This window comes from Xiphophorus hellerii, chromosome 20 (assembly GCF_003331165.1).
Source record: "Xiphophorus hellerii strain 12219 chromosome 20, Xiphophorus_hellerii-4.1, whole genome shotgun sequence".
In the NCBI taxonomy this organism is placed as follows: domain Eukaryota; kingdom Metazoa; phylum Chordata; class Actinopteri; order Cyprinodontiformes; family Poeciliidae; genus Xiphophorus; species Xiphophorus hellerii.
Genome location: NC_045691.1, coordinates 25,288,667 through 25,311,283, shown reverse-complemented (window position 1 = coordinate 25,311,283; position 22,617 = coordinate 25,288,667).

Here is a 22,617-nt window from a genome sequence, read left to right as displayed (position 1 = left end):
GTAGCCTGTTGGCTGTTAAGTAGTTAGTGCAAGTTAGCAGGAGCTAGCTATGTTCAACAGTAAAACAGAGACTTGGTTATAAAGTAAATACAGACAGGATAGGGTTCACTCAGTGTAATTGGTTCTATTTTGGTGGGACCCAAATGTACACAGACCTGAAGTAGGTGAATGAGAGAAAAACTTTTTTTTTAAGACGAGCACAAACTTTGCAGAAATGACACGGAGGACAGGACGTCAAATCAGGGTGTTTTTACACCCTTTTTATCACAGAATGAAACTTCACACAAAAATCATTCATTTTATCCAAATATTACCATTTGAAATACTGGATCATAGACTGCTCTTTTCACCCCACTGTTTGGTATGTTCAGTGTCAGACCTTCTCCTTGTGAGGTCACCCACACAATCGACTCGCTGCTGTGGATGTCACAAGCATTCTACGATGTTTCTCCATATTTTGGGATCCATTTTGTTTCCCTTAAACAAGACGTCGACTTTAGGTTGTCCTCACTTGCTTCATTGGTGCATCGCTTTCCACTGCATGCTGCTGCTCTATGGTTTCTGCTAATATGCTTTTCTCCCTGCGTGGATAAGACGGTACGGATAATGGATGGATTGTACTCTTTGGACCGCATATTCAAAAAGTAATACGAATGATTTAGTAAATAGTCACCCTTTCACATTTGTCTTTGCTTTCTGTTTTCAAAGCCACAACAGTGAAAGAAGCAATTTTTGTATTTTCTTTCCCTGCATGTCATTCTCTGTCTTTACTCTATTTTCATTAACACTTCATACATGAGGAGGAAAAATAAATAAAGGTAAATAGTATCAATAGAAAAATAAGGCTGCTTTGTGGAGATTTGTTGCCGTGGTAAGTCCTTTATCCAGAGCCAGAGACTTCCTTTTAACTTCCTTTTGATGTTGATTTTGACACTACTGCCACCTACTGACGTAGGTATTACATCATTTCTGAATCCAGAGGCTGTGCAGAAGCACTTTTTTTTTCTCTGAAATTGAGAATAGCTGACAGTATCTCAGAGATCACAGTAAAATAGACGATATATGTAAATTCACAACAAAAAAAAAGATGAAAAATGCTTGGTCATCAATCTGAAACAAGTCGAGGTTCCTGTGACATTTTGCAGTTGTCACCTGACCACAGCAATAAACAGAGAAATCCACCACACACAACTTTACTATAAAATTTCTGAAATACATTTGAATTTTTTATTTTTTTTAATCCACACCAGCAAAAGTATGCAGAGATTTATTTATTTTTTTTAATGCTTCATTATTTGAGAAGCATGCGGGTTGGGCTTTTTTGGGGTAATGCTTGCGTCTTACTGTGAGAACACACTTTTGAAGAAACAAAGAAAATACCACCAGGCAAACACAGATGCGACACATTCAAGACGGGCGAGAAGGAGCGGAGGGAAGGAGGAGAAGAGGGGGAGTTCAGATTGAGATGCAAGATGGATTCATATGTATTCATGAATTCAGTCAGAAAAGTCAAACGGAAGCAGTATGATAATCTCGCAGTAATTGCATTTTCCCTCCAACAGTTTCTTTTCTTTCTTTCTTTCTGTTTTTGGGGAGGAAAGCTGAGAGCCACATCCTGAGACATGCGACGGGGGAAAAGAAGCGGCATAGAGGAAAAGTCGCAGCATGTAATGGCGGTCAATCCTCACCAGGGTCAAGTGGCGGTTCCACCAAATGCAGTGGCGTCACGGAACAGGATGATGGCTATCCTTAGTTATTGGGTGGCCACTTATATCTTTAATTGCAAAGCAGACAGCAGATAATGGCAGTATTGACTAACCACGCTGAGTCACAATCAATCAATCAATCAATCAATCAAATTTTATTTGTATAGCACATTTCAGCAGCAAGGCATTTCAAAGTGCTTTACATCATATCAAACACAGAAACACAATGCAACATAGAATCAATAATCAAAACACGACATTAAGTCAAGTTCCATCATTAAATTTGTAATTGATTACATTTCTAATACAATCCTAAACAGGTGGGTTTTTAGTCGAGTTTGCATCCATAGAAGGTTTACCTGTTACACTCCTACTGTGTTATATGGAACAAAATACCTGTTGCTATTTTTATTCCCACTCACACTCACAATCACACAGTTTAAAATGATGTAGACAGCATTTTACTGGGCTTCTGGCACCAGGCTCTGTACACCACTTTCATGGAATTTCGCTCTGGGACTCCGCCGTCCCTCACGGATTTTTATGCAATTTCAACATAGAATCAACAATCAAAACATGACATTAAGTCAAGTTCCATCATTAAATTTGTAATTGATTACATTTCAAATACAATTCTAAACAGGTGGGTTTTCAGTTGAGATTTAAAAGAAGTCAGTGTTTCAGCTGTTTTACAGTTTTCTGGAAGTTTGTTCCAAATTTGTGGTGCATAGATGCTGAAAGCTGCTTCTCCTCGTTTGGTTCTGGTTCTGGGGATGCAGAGCAGAACCAGAACCGGAAGACCTGAGAGGTCTGGAAGGTTGATACAACAACAGCAGATCTTTAATGTATTGTGGTGCTAAGCCGTTCAGTGATTTGTAAACTAACAACAGTATTTTAAAGTCTATTCTTTGAGCTACAGGGAGCCAGTGGAGGGACTTTAAAACTGGTGTTATGTGCTCTATCTTCCTGGTTTTAGTGAGAACACGAGCAGCAGCATTCTGGATCAGCTTTGATTGATTTGTTGGACAGACCTGTGAAGACGCTGTTGCAATAATCAATGCGACTGAAAATAAATGCATGGATGAGTTTCTCTAGATCTGGCTGAGACATTAGTCCACATTTATCTTCTGCTACAGTGAGGACAAAGAGGTAGATTTAGTAAGAGTTACTGTATAATATCCTGATGAGACAAGAAACATACACTCACCATCCAGTTTACTGGGTACACTTTGACTTCAGAACCGCATTAACTCTTCGTGGTGTAGACTTAACAAGTTTACGCCGAAATGTGTACGAAAACATTTTGGTTCATATTGACATGATGGCATCCCACTGAGGCCACAGATTTGGTGGCTGCACATCCGTGATGATGTTCCTGTTCCTGCACTGACAGGTCTAAAGAAGGTGTCCCCCAAAACCCTCGCACCACCAACAGCATCCTGAACGATTGATTTAAGACACGAGGGATCTATCTCGACATGTTTACCCCAAGTTCTGACATTACAATCTGAACAGTGTAGCTGAGGTCAAGACTCAAGGGCACATTCAACATTTTCCAAGCTGGCATCAGGGTTTTCTGCAGATTACACCGGCTCAAATTTCAGACTTTTTAAAACCGTTAAGAGTGCAATTTAAGACCTGCATCTCCACAGAAATGTACAAACCTTGTCCAGCCAACTGGCGATTAAATTTGGATATCCTAGCTATTTAGCTAGCAAAGGTATGCTAACATTGAGTTACAGGTAGTCAACCGCACAGAACCCAATGAAGATGTTTGTGTGTCATGCAAACTTTTGGCTGAGGGAAAGGTTCCACGAGAAAAAAAAAACATTGGATATACAAGATTAAATAGTCGTGTCAAGACAAAATGTAAAGGCCTGCACCTCTTTGACCTTTGACATCAACAGGGCATTTACAACTGGTTCTCGGTGGATATTTTCACTTTGTGAGACCACTTGATGTAACCCTAAAAGAAACCCCCAGCAAATACTCAGACCAGCTCATCCGTGTTAAACCGGTTTTTCTTCCACGACGCCTGGGCGCGCGCGTGTCGTGTGCAGCCGTGTGATTGGTCGATGCACTATTTAAGCTAACAAGCAAAACTTTCACTTATTCGACAGTTTGATCTCATGTCCAGACCTCTGACTTAAGCGAACATATTTTTTTTTTTGTAGAGTTTTCCGACTCTGCTCACGTTTCCCCCCCGCGGGGCTTTGAGGGACACCATTTTCAGTTTCCAGGGCTTCAAAAAAAAAAAAAAGAGAGAAACATCCAGAGGACCTTTTTTTTATTTAAAACATACTGTCAGGCCTGTGTCATACATGTCAGTCCACTGAATACATGTCAGCATCCTCTCGTCTGAAAAGTGCTGACACCGCTGCCCTGCTGTCCAGCGGCGCGCTTCAGCTGCGTGAACTTGGATTTAGCTCAAGGGTATAGCCACCCTGCTAATGCGATGTAGCCCGGAGAAGGAAACAAATTGGCCTGACGTCTCATACGCTGCCTTGTCTTGATTGTGTGATGGCTTCTGCTGCTAATGTGTTACGATGGGTAGACCTGTGCGTGGAGGGAGACAGATGTGTGTGTGTGTCTCTCTCTCTGTGTGTGTGTGTGTGTGTTAGAGAGGGGGAGATAGAGAAAGAGAGGGAGGATGGGGGGAAGGGGCTCAGTCTGCAAGATCAGCACAAGTGGAATTGCATTGATTCAGTTAACTGCAGAGTTGGAGCGTGATGTGGAATTCTGTTTATCAAGGGTGGAGTTTACACGCTCGCCTCCATTTTGATCCCATTTTCTTCACCGTATTCATAATCAGTCCCGGCTGTCTTACTCTAAGCACCAAAACAGTAGATCAGCTTTATGCATATCGCTTAGCTCCACCTGGAGGTTCAATAAAATTAGCAAAAAACAAAAAACAAACATGTTTCTTACTAATTTGACAGCTCGGATTAAACGTCTACTTAATATGATGCATTGTGTGTATGCATTACTCTGCTGTAAAGCAAATAAAAGGAGTGCTGGCACGAGTCGCCGTATATGTGATAGCACTGGCAGATCCACACTGCAAACATCATCATAATCTGTATTAATCTTCGAGATCAGAGGCAAACAAGCAACATGGCGCTCTGTAAATCACCGGGAAGTGCGCTGCAGCGCCGCTCCAAGTAAACACCGGCTCGTATTTCACATTCAAACCCAAGGCCAGAAACGACATCTGCTGAATCTTAACAAACCGCTAAAAACGCTGTATTGATTTAAAGGAACAAAGCTCAAAAAATCGCACTGCTAAGTGGCAGAAAACGTGGAGAGAGGGGGGGGGGAGAATGGAAAAAAAAAAAAAAAGGTGTGGGCCTGCTTCATTTGTTACACAGACGCTGAGTGATGTTCACATGTAATAATTCAAATCAGATCATAGTTTTTGTTTTTTCTTTTGGTTTATTTGAAAGACAAATCCTTCTGCTTGTTGTTGTTTTTTTTATATCTGTAGAAAAGTCGTGCAGGTGCAGCCTGCTCAGTTTTCTTTTTTTTTCTTTCTCGGCTCTGAGGGGATACATGTATTTTAAATTAATGAGTGTCTATTTTAAACATTCATTTAAACCGGGCACGCGAGGAGACGACGTATATTTTCTTTTCCCTCTGTTCCACCACCACCACCACCACCTTTCGCCGCCGCTCCTCATTTCTCCGTCTGTAGCTGTGGGGAATTTGTCTCCAAGGGTTTATCATGACTGCCTCATATCCCCCCCCTCCACCCAACCCCTTCCTCCACCCACCACCACCAGCACCTCCCCGAGTCCTGGTTTGTCATTTTGCTGATCCCGACGCTTTTTCATATTTCAGCATTCTTATCATCCACGGGCAGTAAGATGATCCATTTCACTTATTTCTCAGAAGTGTGACTGTAGCCTAAGTCAATATCTACAGAGCGAATTCGGAGAAAGACGACGCAGCCAGCTGAGGATGGGGGCGGCTAGTTAGTGGTGGACCCTCTTCGTCTTTTTTTTCTATCTAGTCAGCAAGGGTAAAATGTCAAGCATTTCTTAGGGAAGCGGCTCCATAGGATTCCATTCGAAGCTTTAATCTTAATTGAGAGCATCGCACATTGATATTCCATAGGCTTCTTTGCCCTTCGCCTCTCAGCTACTTTCATTTAGAGGACAGCCGTACTGCGCTACAGCATGGGGATTGCTTTGTCAGACAGCCAAGAGGCCAAAGGCAAGGTCACCCTCTCTTTGTGACGGTGGCTCACTGTGGACTGAAGGCGTCACCTCTTTTTGTGCTTGTCAGAGAGAAAAGAAAAAAAAGATACTTCAAGTTTTCTCTCAAAGTGAAATTCAGATTTCTCTCTGACTTTTCAGCCTAAAATTTCACTTTTGTGCGTTTCTACAGGTCGAGCATTCAGATTGTTTGGCACATTTACAAAAGTATTCAAACTCCATCTACCTTTTTGTTGAATTATGTGTGACGGAACGACGCAAGTAAAAGCATGTTGATGTTAAAAACTGCGGGCCGGGGGCCATTTGTGGCTCGCTGGAGGATTTTGCCCACAATTCACGAATGTAGCGAATTCGGGATTATTTCTAGATTTTCAGACACGATCTTCTTAAAAAGAAATACTTTGTGTTGTTTTGGCAATGTCTTTAAAAAAAACCCCAATTGGAATAATACTCCCCCCACCCCCATACACACACACAAACAAAAAAGTTGTAAAAACTTTTTATTATTTTGGACTGACAATAATTTACAGAACATTTTCTACAACAATTTGGCTACTTTGCTTTATTAAAATATCTATTTAGTATATTATTGTAGAGATGACAATTTGTCAGTTTTAATTAAGAAAAAAAAAAAAGTGGCCCTCGATTCCTCTCAGCTTGACATTTTTGGTCCTTATGGAAAAATGTCAAAAAATCAAACTACAGTTCTATGAAAGAACAAATCAGAGCTGCTCCAACAACAACTGTTTTACTGAACCAGTTTTAACATTTTACTTCGTTTGCTGGTTGGAGTCCCTCAGCCTGAAAAATATGAAAAATGAAAAGTCTTATAAGAACCATAAGTTATCCTTAATGACCCAAATTATCCCCTTTACTATAGTTACAGTTGGGATATTTTGTGATAAAGTGTAGTACAAAAAACTACAAATGTTCATTTGTCCCGGTTAGAGTCCCTCATTAATAATTGACCTGATTGGCCCAAATAGAGACTACAGTAGCTTACGACTGTATCCTGGTTGAATCATGTATGTTCTATCAATTGTAAAAAAAAACATTTCAGCTGCCTGCAAAACAAATTGCCCTTTGGGGGAGAATAAAGTTTTTCTTTATCTTGACCTGCTGTATTCCAAGGTTCGCTCTCTGTCTTAATTCTTGTTCTGCCTCTTAAGAGGTTTTCCTCCAGGACTGCTCTGTAATTAACTTCATCATTTCCTAACCCTGCTGAGAAAAAGCATTATCCTTCTTTCAAGGTGCGGATGTTGTGCTAATGACGATGTACGTTTCCCCCTCATTTGGTTTCCTACAGGCCAGATTTGTGGGAGGAATGTCTAATAGTTGCTCTCTTCTGGACCGATTAATCGGATTGATCGCGATTTAATTGATTATTTAAATAGTTGTAAACTAATTCAGTAATCGACTAATCGTTAACTGGAGTATTCGGACTCAAAAAGGGCCAGTTGCTGAGAGAACATATTCTGAGTAATTATTAACTCAAAACTGTACAAACATGTGCATTTTGCATTTAATATAAAAAAAACCTGCCTGTAAATATGCTTTACATATGATTCACCTGGTTCAAATTCTGTGGGGGAAAAAAACATCAACAAAAAAACCAACAAACAAAAAAAACCCTTTTATTAAGCACATTTTGTTATCCAATTATTAGTCAGTTAATCCAAAAAATAATAAACACATTCACTCTACACTTTATTGATGTCAAGCAGAAACATCTGAGCTTTTCACATGTCAATGTTAGGATTTTATTTAGCTGCAGATGTATCCCTTGCTACAAATTTTAGTCAATAAAATGATTGAATTATTTATTTATTTGCATCTCTTAATATATTTTTATTTTGTATAAAAGAGGCTTAAATGAAAAATCTGCAGAACGTGCCATTTTTTTGTCAAAATAACTGATAAAATAATCATTTATTGAAATAATCATTAGTTGCTGCTATAGTTCTTTTGAAAGTATTTGCCCACCTGAGCTGTAAGTCTTCTTACACTAACGTTGCACAAAGTTAAGAAAATACAAAACCACAATATTCTTATTCAATGTTGCGCTCTGATTGGGTTAATTCTAGTTGCTGAATACAGTGGGCCAAATACAAATTCATTCCACACCTTTCAGATTTATAGTTGCAAAATGCTCTGTAATACAAAATCTCAACTAAACACGGTAAGTTTGAGGTTGGTGGGTGAAAAAAGCTGAAGGGGTCTGAATACTTTTGTCAGACACTCCAGTTAAAAACGTAGCAGTCGGAGGTGAGTCGAGAAATTCAGCATTCTGCACTTTCCTGCACATGATGTAAAATAACGCCTCGATTCTAATTAAGTCACTTCATTGAGGAGGAAAACTGTGTCGGAGAGCTCCAAATTTAGCTCCCTGTGTCTCACAATGAGCGCACTTAATCCCTAAACAATGGAGGAGGGCGAAGGAGGGGGGGTGTAAGTGGCAGAGCAGATGCAGCGATAAGGCCCTCGTCATCAGGCATGGAGAGGAGGACGGTGCGGGACACCAGCGCTTCCAGCACTGCCACACCCCTGTGGGAAGACTCGTCATGCCACCTTTCCAGGGGAGACGAAAACGGACGAAACTGGAAACTTTCACAGAAACTGTTTACATCTGGGCACACGGCCCATATCCACGAAACTGAGGACCGAGCTCGCCCCCATTTCTCATGCTGCTGCTGCTGCTGACACAGACCGAATGCAAGCAAAGAGATGGCGGCGCAGATATGTGTGTGAGCGTGGCAGGGTAGCCGTAGGGGTGAAAGCACAACGAGCAAAAAGATGAAGGCTGATAAACCTGCTCTATTTCTCTCATCAGTCTGAAAACACTGCTGGGAGCTCCAAGGTTTTCTGGGACCCAGAGCTAACCATAAACTGACTTTGGGCAGAAATGCCGACTTCAGTTTGAGACAGAAACTCCAATCACACTTAAGTTGCGAGAATTAAAGATTTGAGACTTGACTTAAGGTGTTTAGTCCGGTAGACTCGGCTCGACTGCCAAAATTGCGATATTTGTTAGGTTTTCAGCTGCTGCCGTTTGCTTTCACACTGCATTATGCCAAATGAACCAAAGCCTTTGAAAAAGCTGTTGACCTCCCCGCCTGTGGTGGCGCTACAACAAGAATCACTGAAGCAGTTGTAGCAGGATTTCTCTAGTCTTTGGCTAAAAACCACAAGCTTTTTCTCCTGCTAGTGCTAGCATTAGCACACATGTTTGTCTAGGTTGTTTGACTAAACAGGACTGGTGTGAACGCACCTTTAGCCTCCAGGTCTGAGACTCGAGTCTTGGTGAATAGTGAAGGGAAGCCGGTACGTGAGCTGAAGATTCCTGTCTTTTTAAAAGAATGCGCTTCTTTATTAGCCAGTAACGTTAGCAAATTACGTTACTGGCTTCTTTATTAGCCAGTAACGTTAGCAAATTACGTTACTGGCTTCCTTATTAGCCAGTAACGTTAGCAAATTACGTTACTGGCTTCTTTATTAGCCAGTAACGTTAGCAAATGACGGTACTGGCTTCTTTATTAGCCAGTAACGTTAGCAAATGCCGGTACTGGCTTCTTTATTAGCCAGTAACGTTAGCAAATTATGTTATTGGCTTCTTTATTAGCCAGTAACGTTAGCAAATGACGGTACTGGCTTCTTTATTAGCCAGTAACGTTAGCAAATTATGTTACTGGCTTCCTTATTAGCCAGTAACGTTAGCAAATTATGTTATTGGCTTCTTTATTAGCCAGTAACGTTAGCAAATGACGGTACTGGCTTCTTTATTAGCCAGTAACATTAGCAAATGACGGTACTGGTTTCTTTATTAGCCAGTAACGTTAGCAAATGACGGTACTGGTTTCTTTATTAGCCAGTAATGTTAGCAAATTATAGGACGTTCACGTTAGCTGTAGCTTCATAACAATAAATTCATGAACGTCTCTTCAACTGGACGCTGCAATAAATGACTTTTGATCATTTAGGAAGTAAACGTAGCTTACCTTCAACATTCTCCTGCTGTTAAGCTAGCTACGACATTAGGGGGACACTTCCTGCTGAAAATCTAAAAATAAAAGCACGTCGTGTTCCACTCATCCAGAAGTCAACACATCGGTTTACTTGCCACACTTTGCCTGGTTCATTATGTTGTAAAGTAAGTATAGCTTTGGTTTGATATGAGTGGCTTTATGCTTTAGAAGTGAGAACAAAGGTTGTAAATGTGGATATTATTAAAATATCAGCGTGAGGAGAAAAAACCCCTCCAAATTATTTTTAGAGCACTATGTTATTGAGTGGAAATTTGATATTATTTGGTTTTAACGCCTTTCTTTTCTTAAAACATAAATGTTTTTTGTAAATATAATTAAGTATAACTACAATTAACCAATTTTCAAAAATAAAGAGCAATTTTTAGCAGATTTTTGGATAATAATTTTATTTACAGAGTTAGAGATGGACTAGGTGTCATGGATTTGATGTAAAAATGTTTATCTTCAGTCATTAGAGGCTTGAGATTATTGACTCTGAGATTTCACTTGGAGACAGAAATGACTTGTAAACGTGTCTGACGTCTTCTTATGGGAACAACCCACATACTAAACTTACAAATGCATCTTGCTTATAAATGTGGCCCATTTAAAGGGAAATAAACAGGCTTTGAAATGGTATATTTTGTGCCAGGACTCTATAACACAAACTTTCAGTTTTTTTGTTGTAACCCCTCCTAGCTTAGTTCACTAATGCTTTGGGCTGGCTAAAGAGTCATTTTAACCGTATTTTAGACAGTTTCCTGAAGGCCACATGTTTAGGTCCAACACCGCAGCTGAGCTTCTTCATCTCCACATGAAGACTCGGCACCACAATTAAAAGTTTAGTACTTCTTTTCTTTCTTTTTCTGTACAGAAGGTGCAACATCTGACAGGTTTTTCAGGTAATCAGTGTTTGACAAAGCTTCAGAGAAGCTGCTCCCGTTTCAAAGTCCTCTCCCCTGGTGGGAAAACTCAGTGCTCCTGCTTTCCACCGTCTCGTCCAATCAGAGCCCAGCCGGCGTCCGGATCCATCCAGACAACAAAGCTGCCGAAGTCCTCAGCAGGACTTTATAGAAGAATCTTTAAAGAAAGAGGTCACTTTTTTTAAACACGGATCAATAAAATCTATTCCCCCATGCGCAGCGATCCTCCTCTCCTTCCAATAAACCCGCTTTGTAACTTATCAGCAAAATTGGGCACACTATCCGAGTTATGATCCACTTTTTATATGTACATGTGGTCACATTTCCCTTTTCTTTCAATGATAAGTGCTTGCTAATCAGTAAAATTTCACAATGACTTTCTTAAAATAATTTGGTGTCATTAGGTCATAAGGATGCCTGGCAGTGTTTATTTAACTGTGGGAGGATCCAGAGTCTGTTCTGTTTTTTTTTTTTGTGGAAAAAACTGTAGCATCGCTGGTCTCGTGAGTCAAGGCTGCAGCTCGAGTCTTCAGGATTTAAATATAACCTCACTCCCCGTTAACGCCGTCACTCACAGGCTGACCGTAACTGTTTGACCTCTGCAGAGTCCTGCAAAAGTATTCACACCCACTCAACCTTTATTTTTTTTTAAAAAAACAACCTTTTATCACTTTACAACCACAAATTTAAATGCACCTTATTTGGATTGTAAGTAAGCCTGTCACAATAAGCAAACAATTAATCGCATAAGTTCAAATGAGCTCCATAATTTCCATTCTGATGAGGTTTTTTTTGTTTGTTTTTTTTTTTTTGTAGGACAGTTTTGTTGATTTAACATTTCTGGTTGGTGTTTTATTTTGGATATTTAAAATATCTTCAGTACAGTTTATTGGTCTTTGAAAGGGCAAACTTGCATTGTTACGCCTTTATCAACATATTACTTGAAAATGATCCTAAAACAACGACATTATCGTTTCTCGCTGTAACTTCTGGGACAATTTATCGACTAGCAAAATTCGCTCTCCTGACACGCCTGATTGTATGTGATAAGCCAGAGTAGTGTCTGCTTGTGAAGTGGAAGGCAAATTATACTTTAGAATTATCTATTTAAATTTTTTTTGGTCAAATGAAAATCTGAAAAGTGTGGTGTGGATTTGTATTCAGCTATCCTGAGCAAATGCTTTATAGAAGTACATTTCAAACGAGCCTGGACTGAAAGGTTCTGCCAATTTTTCTGCGCAAAACGTAACGAGGTCGGCTGCATGTTTAGTTTTCGTACTGCTTAAGTTGAACCAAGTTTCTGGTTTTTACTTCCATCTTCTACCAACCAGCCCCCTGTCTCAGCTGAAGTAAATAATCCCCTCAGCAGTACGCTGCCGCCACCGTGTTCCAATGTGAGGATGCCAGTGATGGACAGCGTTGCTTGTCTTCTGAATAAAATCAGAGACAGTTCAGGCTTGACTTTTATCTCATTAGTATACATATGTTCACTGTGCCCTTTACATATTTTGAGGCAAACTGAAAACAGTTTATTTAGTTTTCTATGGATTTCTTCCAATAGTAGTTTTCTTTGTTCCATTCTGTCAAGAAGGCCAGAGTAGTGGAGCGCACGGCTCATGATAGTTGTTCCTGTCCCTTTTTATGAAATATATGAATTCTTAAAGATCAATTATATTAAAAAAAGTTTTGGACTGTTGCCTTGTTTAAAAAAATAAAATAAAATAAAAACATTTCCTAATTTTTGAAGGTGCTTTATCATGTTTTACTTGTGGTCGAGTGCTGGAGGCACAAATGGCCCCAGGGTCACACTTTGGACACCCCTGGCTTAAGGGGTGTGAATGATTTTGCAACAGAGTAGCAAAAGTTTTACTAAAATATAATCATGCCCCCCCCCCCTTCCTCTCCGGAGATTATCTGGAAATTAGTCATGTTTTTTTTTTTTGTCTCTTGTTTGTCTGAGGTTTCATTTGCGCTCCAGAAGACGCCATGAAGAGCCAGAGCCGTAACCGACGGGGCGTTCCCGCCGCTAGTTAAACGGGTTAACCATTCCCAGCACACGATGGCTTCCAGGTGGGTTTGGTTGGAAGTCAGACGCGGCCCACTCCTGTTGGACGGAGTGGTTTCTGCAGACCTCTGCTCGGCCACGTGCGGGTCGTAAGGTTCTTTACACCCTTCGCTTACGATCTGCAATTTCACCTCACTGTGATCATATGAGCGGCACTATATTGGCCTGTAAAGTTATTTAACGGTCATCTGCAGCGCATGATGGACAGTAAAAGACGGTACAGTCCGGCGCACAGTCTCAGCCTTTAGAGGTTTTTGTCCGTGGTAAAGTTTTAATAACTGACTGGACTGGAACATGTCATCATGTTGGACTGATGATGATGTTACAGAGTCACGACTCGTCTTGTGTGAATGACGACGTTTGTCGTTTATTGTGTCTCGTTCAAATGAAACTGGACTAACTGGGAATCCCATGATGGTTCAGCTTTAACAGTGACGCCCAAAACAGAGTTGGAATAGTACACATATTTGATCAAAAGCCCGTGCTTCTGTATCTGCGGCACTGCTGCCGATTGAGTACCAGTAATGGCAACCTAAGAATAATTTTAGCGTCAACTATTGTTGGGTTTAAAAAAAGAAAAAGCTGAGTAGTTTGCGAAAATGGCCTCTGCTACAAACAGATATTACTCAAAGGGGAAGTGCAGCAGAGAATGTTGTGAGAACGCCCTCGCTGAAAGTGAAGGAGACGACGGTGAACCAGGAACATGTGCTGGTGCTGATGACGCAGTGACCTCTGAACTCTGAACCTGGATCTGGGAATGACGGGAAACCCAACCTAACCGTGTACTAGCTAGCTGCAAGTCAGAAAACCAGTAGTTTACTAATTGTTGTTCTCAACTACAAGCTGCTACTAGTGTCTGTCTGCAGGCATTTTAGACATTCAACAACCAACGCAGTGGTGCTCAGACTTTCTGCCACGAAAGCCAAAATTGTTGAGATGAAAGCAAACATATTTTTTAAGTTTACATTTGTTTGGCATTTGTAATTCAATCTGCTCAATAAACTAAAGTAAATGCGCAAGAGTTTATAGAAATGACAGGATCTGTAAGTCATTGTTGATCCAAAACATACAAAGTGTCTTGAACAAACATGTTATTAAAATGCAGGCATACTGCTTATTAATTTTTGGGGGATTGATTGTGGGATAGAATTTTTTTTTGTTTTTTTTGGCCTAGGTTCACTAACAACAATGGGACGTGGGTAACTCTTTCTTCTAAAGTGCTTGCTATTTTAACCAATGGACCTGGTTAATAAATTAGAAATGATTTTTGTTTTGTCCAGTATTGCAGTTAGGGGCCACACAATCATCCAGAGGACCACAAATAGGCCCCGAGCTGCACTTTGGACATCCCTGAACTAAGGGAACATGCTTACAATCCCAAAAGTGGAAAACGACAACAACAAAAAAGTATTATTGTTGTGGTACAGCAGCCATATTGGATTTTGATGTTAGATTTTATGTAGCATTTCAGGCTTTCTACACAGAGGATGTTTTCTTTTTTTTTTGTTAAATAAAAAATAAAACAGTGAAAGTTTAGCCATTTGTGTCTCACGTCCACATGGAAACTGTGTTTTTGGGGAGCCAGAATGTAAATTTTTTTTAAAGGGGTTCCAAAGTGAAACCTGGCCCCCGGGCCTCTGGTTTGACACATGTGGCTTACAGGATAGTGGTTTCTCTCTCTCTGTTTCACTTTTCATTGCTCAGAACTGTCTTACTGCTCGCTAGCCTCATAAGTGACAGACTGCGCTTGCTTGTTAACAGGGTAGTCGCCCCACATTTAACCACTATCCTTACTGCTGTTTCATTCGGTTTGGTCTTCTTTTATGTTTGACTGAAACGAGGCTTAGAAAATGTTTCCATTTCTATGGAAACACATTTCCTGTATGTCCAGACCGCCGGCCTGAGCGTCGGTACGTGCAGGTTGGGAGTCGGAACGGGTCGGACTCTGGGGACGGGCTTTAAAAGTGTTGCTTTCGCTTACTCACCAGCGTGGTGAGTAAGCGAAAGAAGGGCCTCTCTGGTGTGATTCAACTCTCATTCTGACTCCCCAACAAAACGTCTGGATTCTTCAAGTCGTTGCTTTGGTTTCCATGCAATCATGCGCTCGCTTGCAACATTTTCACATTACATGTTTCTGCTGCCACTTGTTCCACATGTTCCAAAAAGCAAGCAGATTTTAACGCGTCCCATGAGAAGAGCTTAATGAACAAACTGGTGCAAAAAAGGAAAAACACAATCATGTAGTCGCTGACATCATCAGTGGAAATGCATCCAGAACAGAGATACATGAAATTATATTTTGCTGTTGCGTAGTAATATTTTTTTGTCTTCCAAAAAAATAATGCATAAAATTACATCTGGCAAAGCAAAAGCAAGGTTATGATGGACCAATGAGGATTTCATTGATTGATTAATTTATTTTTAGGTCTGAGGGACGGATTCTGATTATTGTCCATCCCAAATTTCTCTCTCTAAGGACTGCAACAAACTCCAGGTCCTCTTTGTTGATTATTTTTCAAACACAAACCGACCACGAACGTAAAAATGAACGGCACATTTGTTTTGAATCAGACAGAAAATTACTATTTTTAAAAGATTTCCTCCATTTATGCTTCATATCAAATATCAACAACCTTTTATGAATTTATTTTATTTTATTTTATTTTTTTTAGGAAACTCAAAAAAGTACCTGGAAATTCTGTTTGTTGACGTGTTTGCTGACAAAAAAGGTAGACATTTTTAGTTTTGATGCTTTTAAGAAGAAAATATTTTTTATTTCAGAATTTTACTAAAAGATTGTTGGTCAGAATTACCGATTATTATTATTATTATTATTGGGCCGCAACAATAATTTAAAGCTACTGAAAGTCAGTGTAAATTATAGTTTTTAATGAAAAGCGACTACTGTTACTCCACTAAGTTTGGTTTTCCAGATATTTGAAGTCATCCAGAACATGTGATGTCTGAGTCAATTTTCCTTTACGGCCCTGCAGAGATATGCTGTGATTGATTTAAGCAATAAGACACTGAGTGAGTGGGGCTCTGAACTGACCAAAGGTTGAAGTCAAGCAAACATCTGTCCCTTTGTTTGAGGATTTGCTGTTTAAAAAAATTTAATTAAATAAAATACGAAGCAAGAGGCTCTTGAGTAGAAGGAAAAAGCAACGTTTGTATTTGTAGTCTTACAAATGACCCGAATCCTTAATTCAAATATCGGATATTGCGATGGCTCAAATTACAAGATGCAACTCTTTTTATATTTGTGGTGCCTGTAAGAAAAAATTTACTTTGCTAAACCACCTTGAGATTTTTATTATTATTATTATTATTATTATTATTATTATTAATAATAATAAAATCTTAACCAATTAAACTCTCCTGCCAGTCTTGGTCAGGATTCTTGCAACAAGAAATGTTTCATCTCAATGAGATTTTCCTGGTGTAATAAAGGTTAACAATAAATAATAATAATAATTTCATAATAATAATTAATAATAGTTTTTGCCTGTAAAGATAAGTTGAGTAGACAGGAATAATACGTTTTCAATCAGAACGCCATTGGGAGCAGAATGCAGAAGCATTCAGTGACTAAACTCACGCAGCAGTTTCCAGATTCCTGCAGCTTCACTTCTCTGATTGGAAATTAAAGAAAATGAAAGAACTACAAGGTGAACTGATGAACTTGATAGTTTTAAAAGCGACTGGTTTTAAATCAGTCGAGAAGCAAACGTGGCGCGCCAACCCATGTGGAGTGACCTCTGCTGATTTATTCATTTATTGTTAAATAAAAGCACCTTTCTTCTTAAGCTTTTACTACTGCATCTAATTTCCAGACTAAAAGCTGCAAAAATGTGTCTTAAAAACATTTGACGCCATACGCTTTCTTTGTAGCTTGTGCATAAGTGACTGTATGCTGGGACAGGGAGACAACTTGCTGTCAGGCTGCTGTGAATAAACTGCATGAAGCTGATTTATGAGAGTCTGAAACAACAGCCCGTCTGAAACTCAAAGCAAACCACCATCACACCCTCGATAAGCCCTTGTTTGTTTGCACGTAACCTTTCATTTAAATCTTTTTGAGAAGTCTCCTTTTTTTCCATTAAAGAAGCCAGAACAAAGTACTTCCTGTATCTCAGCCACAAGTAGAACAAACAAGTACTTGGGTTCACTATAGGATAAAGGCCTGCGTCCTCCTAAATAGATCCCTTTTGACAACCGCAGTCATCTGACCGCACCAAACACTGTTTTTTTTTCTCTCCCTTTTATTCCGTTCGCCGGTTATTTTAACGGAGGCTGCACACACGACGCGTAATCGCAGGGACCGGCGGACGGCAGGCGGCTGTGAGAGGCAGAGTGACAAAAGCCTCGAATCAGCCGGAGCCAGAGGCCTTCTGAGAAACCTCAAGAACGAGTTACGACACAAGATGGACGCCGGCATGACGCACAAGTGGGAGAGGGACACACCCGGTTCCAAGGAGGCCTCGCTAGACTTTGACCAAAACACATGACTCCGCTTCCATATTCGACTGTAAGCGACGCCCACCGAAAGTCAGCGGGCCGAGGGTTGCTGCCGTGCAAAAACTATTCGCACCCCTCAGGTTTTCACTCGCGTTTCGTCGCGTTGGGAAACTCGGGCCTTTTGGTGGATTTCGCCGAGATTACGTAACGGAGACTGCGGGCGATTATAAAGTGGCCCTTGTCAAAGTGCTTTCCTTGTAAACGTCTGAAAAAGTATTCGTACCTCTTCGTTTGATGCCCCAAAATAAAACTGAGATGCAGAGTGAGCAATAATCGCACCACGAATTAAAACGAGCTCAGTAATTTCCATTTGCACGATTGGTGCATGTCTTCGGTCTGGTGCTTCGGTCTCAGCTAGTCACTTTTTTTTTGAAGGACAATTTCGCTAAGGGAGACCTCAGTCTCCATTTTCTGTGTTGTTTTGGGTGTGTTCCTTATTCATTTTGCATATTTACAATGTCTTCCTGTTCCGATGTTACAATGGTCATGAAACAACGTCATCGTTTACTGCGATATCTTCTGAGACAATTTATCGTCCATCAAAATGAGTTAAATAGCCGTATATTATCCTCAGTAAAAGCAACTGTTCTGTTAACTACACCGAAAAACTGACACTGCACATCACCCATCTACACGGTGATGGCCGACTCATGCCGTGGGAATGCAAGAGGCTGCAAAAGCCTCAGTGATTGGGTTGTTGCTTCACTTTCCAGCTAAATGTAAAGCCAGAGCTACAATCGAGGCGTATTCATGTGGCAGGATGGGCCCAGTCAAAGTCCAGATCCGATCTGGACTTGAAAACTGAGGCGCGTCGATGCTCGTCGTCACACAATCTGACTGAGCCGCTGGAATTGTTGCAAAGAAGAAAAAGCAGAAATTTCACTCTTCACAAGTACAGCAGAACACTTGGAGGTGAAATTGCAGTAGAAGGTGATTGTACATGCAAGGTCTTCTCGATTTTCATTTTGAAAACCTTATTGGAAACATTTATAATTGTCACATGCATCCACGTCTCGGAACATTGAGCTGTTTATTTTCTCTGCCTCACTGTTCCCGAAAAACCAGAGAGCTTTCCTCTCCTTCCCCCCCCACCTTTTTTTTTTTTTACTTTTCCTGGACGAAAGCATGTTACAGATACAAACTGTCCCAGGGGAATTGGTCTTTTCCAGCTTTCCAGGTTTCGCCAGATCACACATGGTGACAGAGCTGACCCTTAATCAGCCGAGCTTTGTCAACAACAACTGAGAGCCACAATTATCTGCCCTATAGATAGGTAGGCTGCGCTACGGGATCCGGGGGCTGTGGAAAGGGAAGACGCTGTCAGATTGCAGTGGGGGTGGAGAGAGGAGAGAGAGTCTGCCTTAACCTCTGTGGCTCGTGTTTCTACTGCGTACTAATGGACCCCTGTCATCATTATGGACAGAAACAGGAGGGCGCCTGCCAGCTGTATGACCCCCATAAAACAGGACAGGAAATCCTCACTGGGAATGAAAGGGAAAAGACTCTCTTCTCTTCTCTTCTCTCACACTTATGAAATCAGAGAGCATCGCTTGCCCCCGTAGAATGAAGGAAAGCTGAAGGTGTTGACATTATTGGAATGTATTTTGCTACTTCAAAATCTGGCTTCTTGTCCTTCAGTCATTTTGTAGCTGATCTGGTGGTACGCTTAAAGTTTTGTTTTTTTTTTACCCGAGCATTACCTTTATGACTAGAATTGCTCCTTCAATTTTTCTTATTTTTTTTTAACGATGTCCTTTCCTCACAACCGTTTTGTGAAGTGCAACATCATAGTTGACATGGTGTTTGAGTTTCCCCCTTCTTCCTCCAAATGTAACCATGGTCATTACGGCCAAACGCTTCCATGTTTAGTTTCATCAAGCCTCGGTGGAAGTCTCTGAAAAATTGCTCCCGAGTCCATTTGCAAACTGCAACATGACATAATAGGTTTATTTTTGGTGTAGTGGATTCTTCGGCCATTTAGCCCAGAACTGATTTTACTTTGGGTAAAAACACTCTCCTAGCGTTTTCACGAGAGTTTTTGCTTTTCTTTGAAGACTGATGCCATTTTTGACCAAAACGCCTCTAGGCCACCGAGCCCGTCTTCTTTCTGAACTTTACGACGGCAGGGCAGTTTGTACGTAGCTTCGTGGCGCATTAAAGCGTCTGGAAATCGTAGTTGAAGATGAACCAGACTTGCGAAGGTCTGCAACTATCTTCTTGACTGACTTCTTTTGGTCTTTTCATTATGTTATACAAGGGTTTGTTTTAAAATACATCCACATTCAAATGATTTGTTTTTTAAAAAGCATGAAATTGACATCAGGCTCTCTCAAATTTCTTAAAAGCATACTAATCTCGGTGTGTGTAAATGTAATTTTTAAATAAAGTGTGACGCCTGAATTTCAGTCTAATCTAATGTTTATAAATCACTGAATGGTTTATCACCACAATACATTAATGACCTGTGTTTGTTGTACCAACCTTCCAGAACCTCTTAGGTGTTCTGGTTCTGGGAATGCAGAACCAGAACCAAACATGGAGAAGCAGCATTCAGCTTCTACTGTATGTACCACAAATCTGGAACAAACTTCCAGAAAACTGCAAAAAAAACAACAACCCGGAACACTGAGTTCCTTTAAATCCAGACTAAAGACTCAGCTGCTTAGAGTTGCTTTTGAAACCTAATCATGAAACACTGATCAATAATCTGATGTGCAAAATGTAATGTTGTCGACTTTGTAATTTTGTGTTTTTATGACGTCAAGCACTTTTTAAACAGTGCATGTACATTTCTGGTTCCAGGCGTGTGTTGAGACTGTGAAGCAGTTGCTCTTCCACACGGTGAGAACCCTGTATAATTATTACATACAGTGGATCACCCTTTGCTCTGTTACTAAAGTCCAACAGCCTGTAATGGGACAGGACTTTGTCACACTCCTCTTTAGCAGCGTCCACTGAAACGTGACAGCCTGTTTATCAAGAGGTCCTTCCTATCAGATCCTCAGGAGTTTGTCCGTGGAAAAAACAACAACCCGGAACATGTTGTCCCCAGGAAGTCAGGTTCCTTATTACAGCCAATAAGATAGTGAGCTTTATTGTAGTTTGGAGGCTACACATTAATCCACTTCGTTGAATCCTCCACAGCCCATCATGTGATTACTTTAGTCATTACCAGTAGTGCAGTCATAATTACTCTCTAGTCTGTCAGGGTTCGGTGACAGGGGAAAATATGGCATCATGATTTATGCAAGAGGTCCCAATTCCAGTCTCAACCAGAAAAGGAGATGCAAAAAACACACAAAAAAAATCACGATCACATGATTTTATATTAAAAAAAGAAACGCTGCACTCGCCTTGTTTCGTGAGCAAGCATGAAAGTGCACACGCGTGAAAGCTTGGGATTGCAAATGCATGTCTGAGTTCTCGTGTGTGTTCATCTGCGTGTGTGTGCATGTGTTTGTGCGAGCCGCGTCCATGGAGACGTCTGTGTGCGTGTGTGACGGCTGCATGATTCACAGTGTCACAACTGTGAGCAGAAAGGACTGGACATCCTGAGCGGAAACCACAGCGATCGAAGCTGCGTTTCCCTGCGACATCCCAACCTAACACTCTCAACAAGAGTCACTTGACTGGACCCGCATTTAGGAAGTGAAAGAGGAAGCCCCACTCGTCCATCCTGTCCTCCATCCCGGTCTCTGCTCTGCCGCTTCACGTGAAACGCGCTTGTAGGCCCGCCGCAGAGGGTGTGAGAGTCTTACGGTTGCAAAACAAGAGAGGAAGAACCGGCTGAGGCTGGAAACGGTTTGCTGCCGAGGGTCAAATGTCTGGTCAGTTGACTTTTAGCCACACAAAGAGAGAGGGAGAGAGAGTGAGGGGGTCAGTGTCTATCATTACTGTGAAAGCAGAATGTGGTGATTTGAATGTCAAATGGTAAAGGGTAAATGGACTTATGTAGCGCTTGATCAAGTCCAGAAGACCACAAACGCTTCACACTACATTCAGTCATTCACCCATTCACTTGCTGACGGTGGCAAGATACCGCCAGATTCTGCCCCAAGGTGCTTTGACAGAGGCGAGGCTGCCATGCACTGGCGCCACTGGGCCCTCTGACCATCATCAGCAGGCAAGACGGGTGAAGTGTATAACCCCAAGGACACAACGACAAACCGACTGATTCGGGCAACCCATCGATTGCTGGACAAACTCCTACCACAATCGCCACCGTCATCGGTAACGGCTGCTCAGCTCATCACATAACTCTGATTTCTAACAGAGCTCTTGAAGTTATGTCTTGCCCAAGGACACAATGACAGTGGCGGATGTAGTGGGGACTGAACCAGCAGCTCTCAGATTTCGAGACAAATTTCTACCATCTACCGTTTTTGATATATATGGTTGTCAACATCAAAAATGGCTACTCGGTTCATCAAATAACTCGTTTATGTATGACAGTCAAGTAAAGACCATGGAGCTTGTCCAAACCAGACATGGGAGGATTGATCCAAAATATTGATATTATATATATTAGATCAAAGTCAGTATCAGTTTCATATTTTTTGTTTGAATTCCATCTTGAAATGTAATTTTATTCTTGTATTGTAATTTCTGAACTAAAGATCTTGCTTTGAATTGTTCTCAAGATTTTTTTTTTTACACTTTAAGATGCAATACCTCAAGGTCAAAAGTTTGATGATATATCAAACGTAAATAATAAGTATTGGTATCGGCGATACTGGCCCTATTGTTAACTGGTATCGGGTCGACACTGAAACACGCCGTATCGCACACCTCCAGTCCAAACCCCCAGTGTTGAGGGGGCTGATAAAGCAGCTGGAGGTGGTGAGTGGTGGTTGGCTGTGGGGTCGTTTGGCCCCGGCTTTAGCCCCGGTGGCTCGTGGCCTCTGGCTGTGTTCATTGGTGTTAGTGTGCGTAGCCTGGCAGCCTGCATTCCTCTGCCTCTCCCCACACAATGGTGAGTATCTGCAGCATTCCTCTGTCTGTGTCCGCTGTCTGAGACGCGGCCGGGCCTCGGCGGACCGCCGCCGCCCAGCTGAGTGGCTGGCACCACGCTCTGCTCAAAACTGAACTTTCTGGCCAACACGCAAAAGTCCTGTGTGGCTGAAATCTAACACTGAATATCCCCCTAAACACACCGTCCGCAGTAAGAAA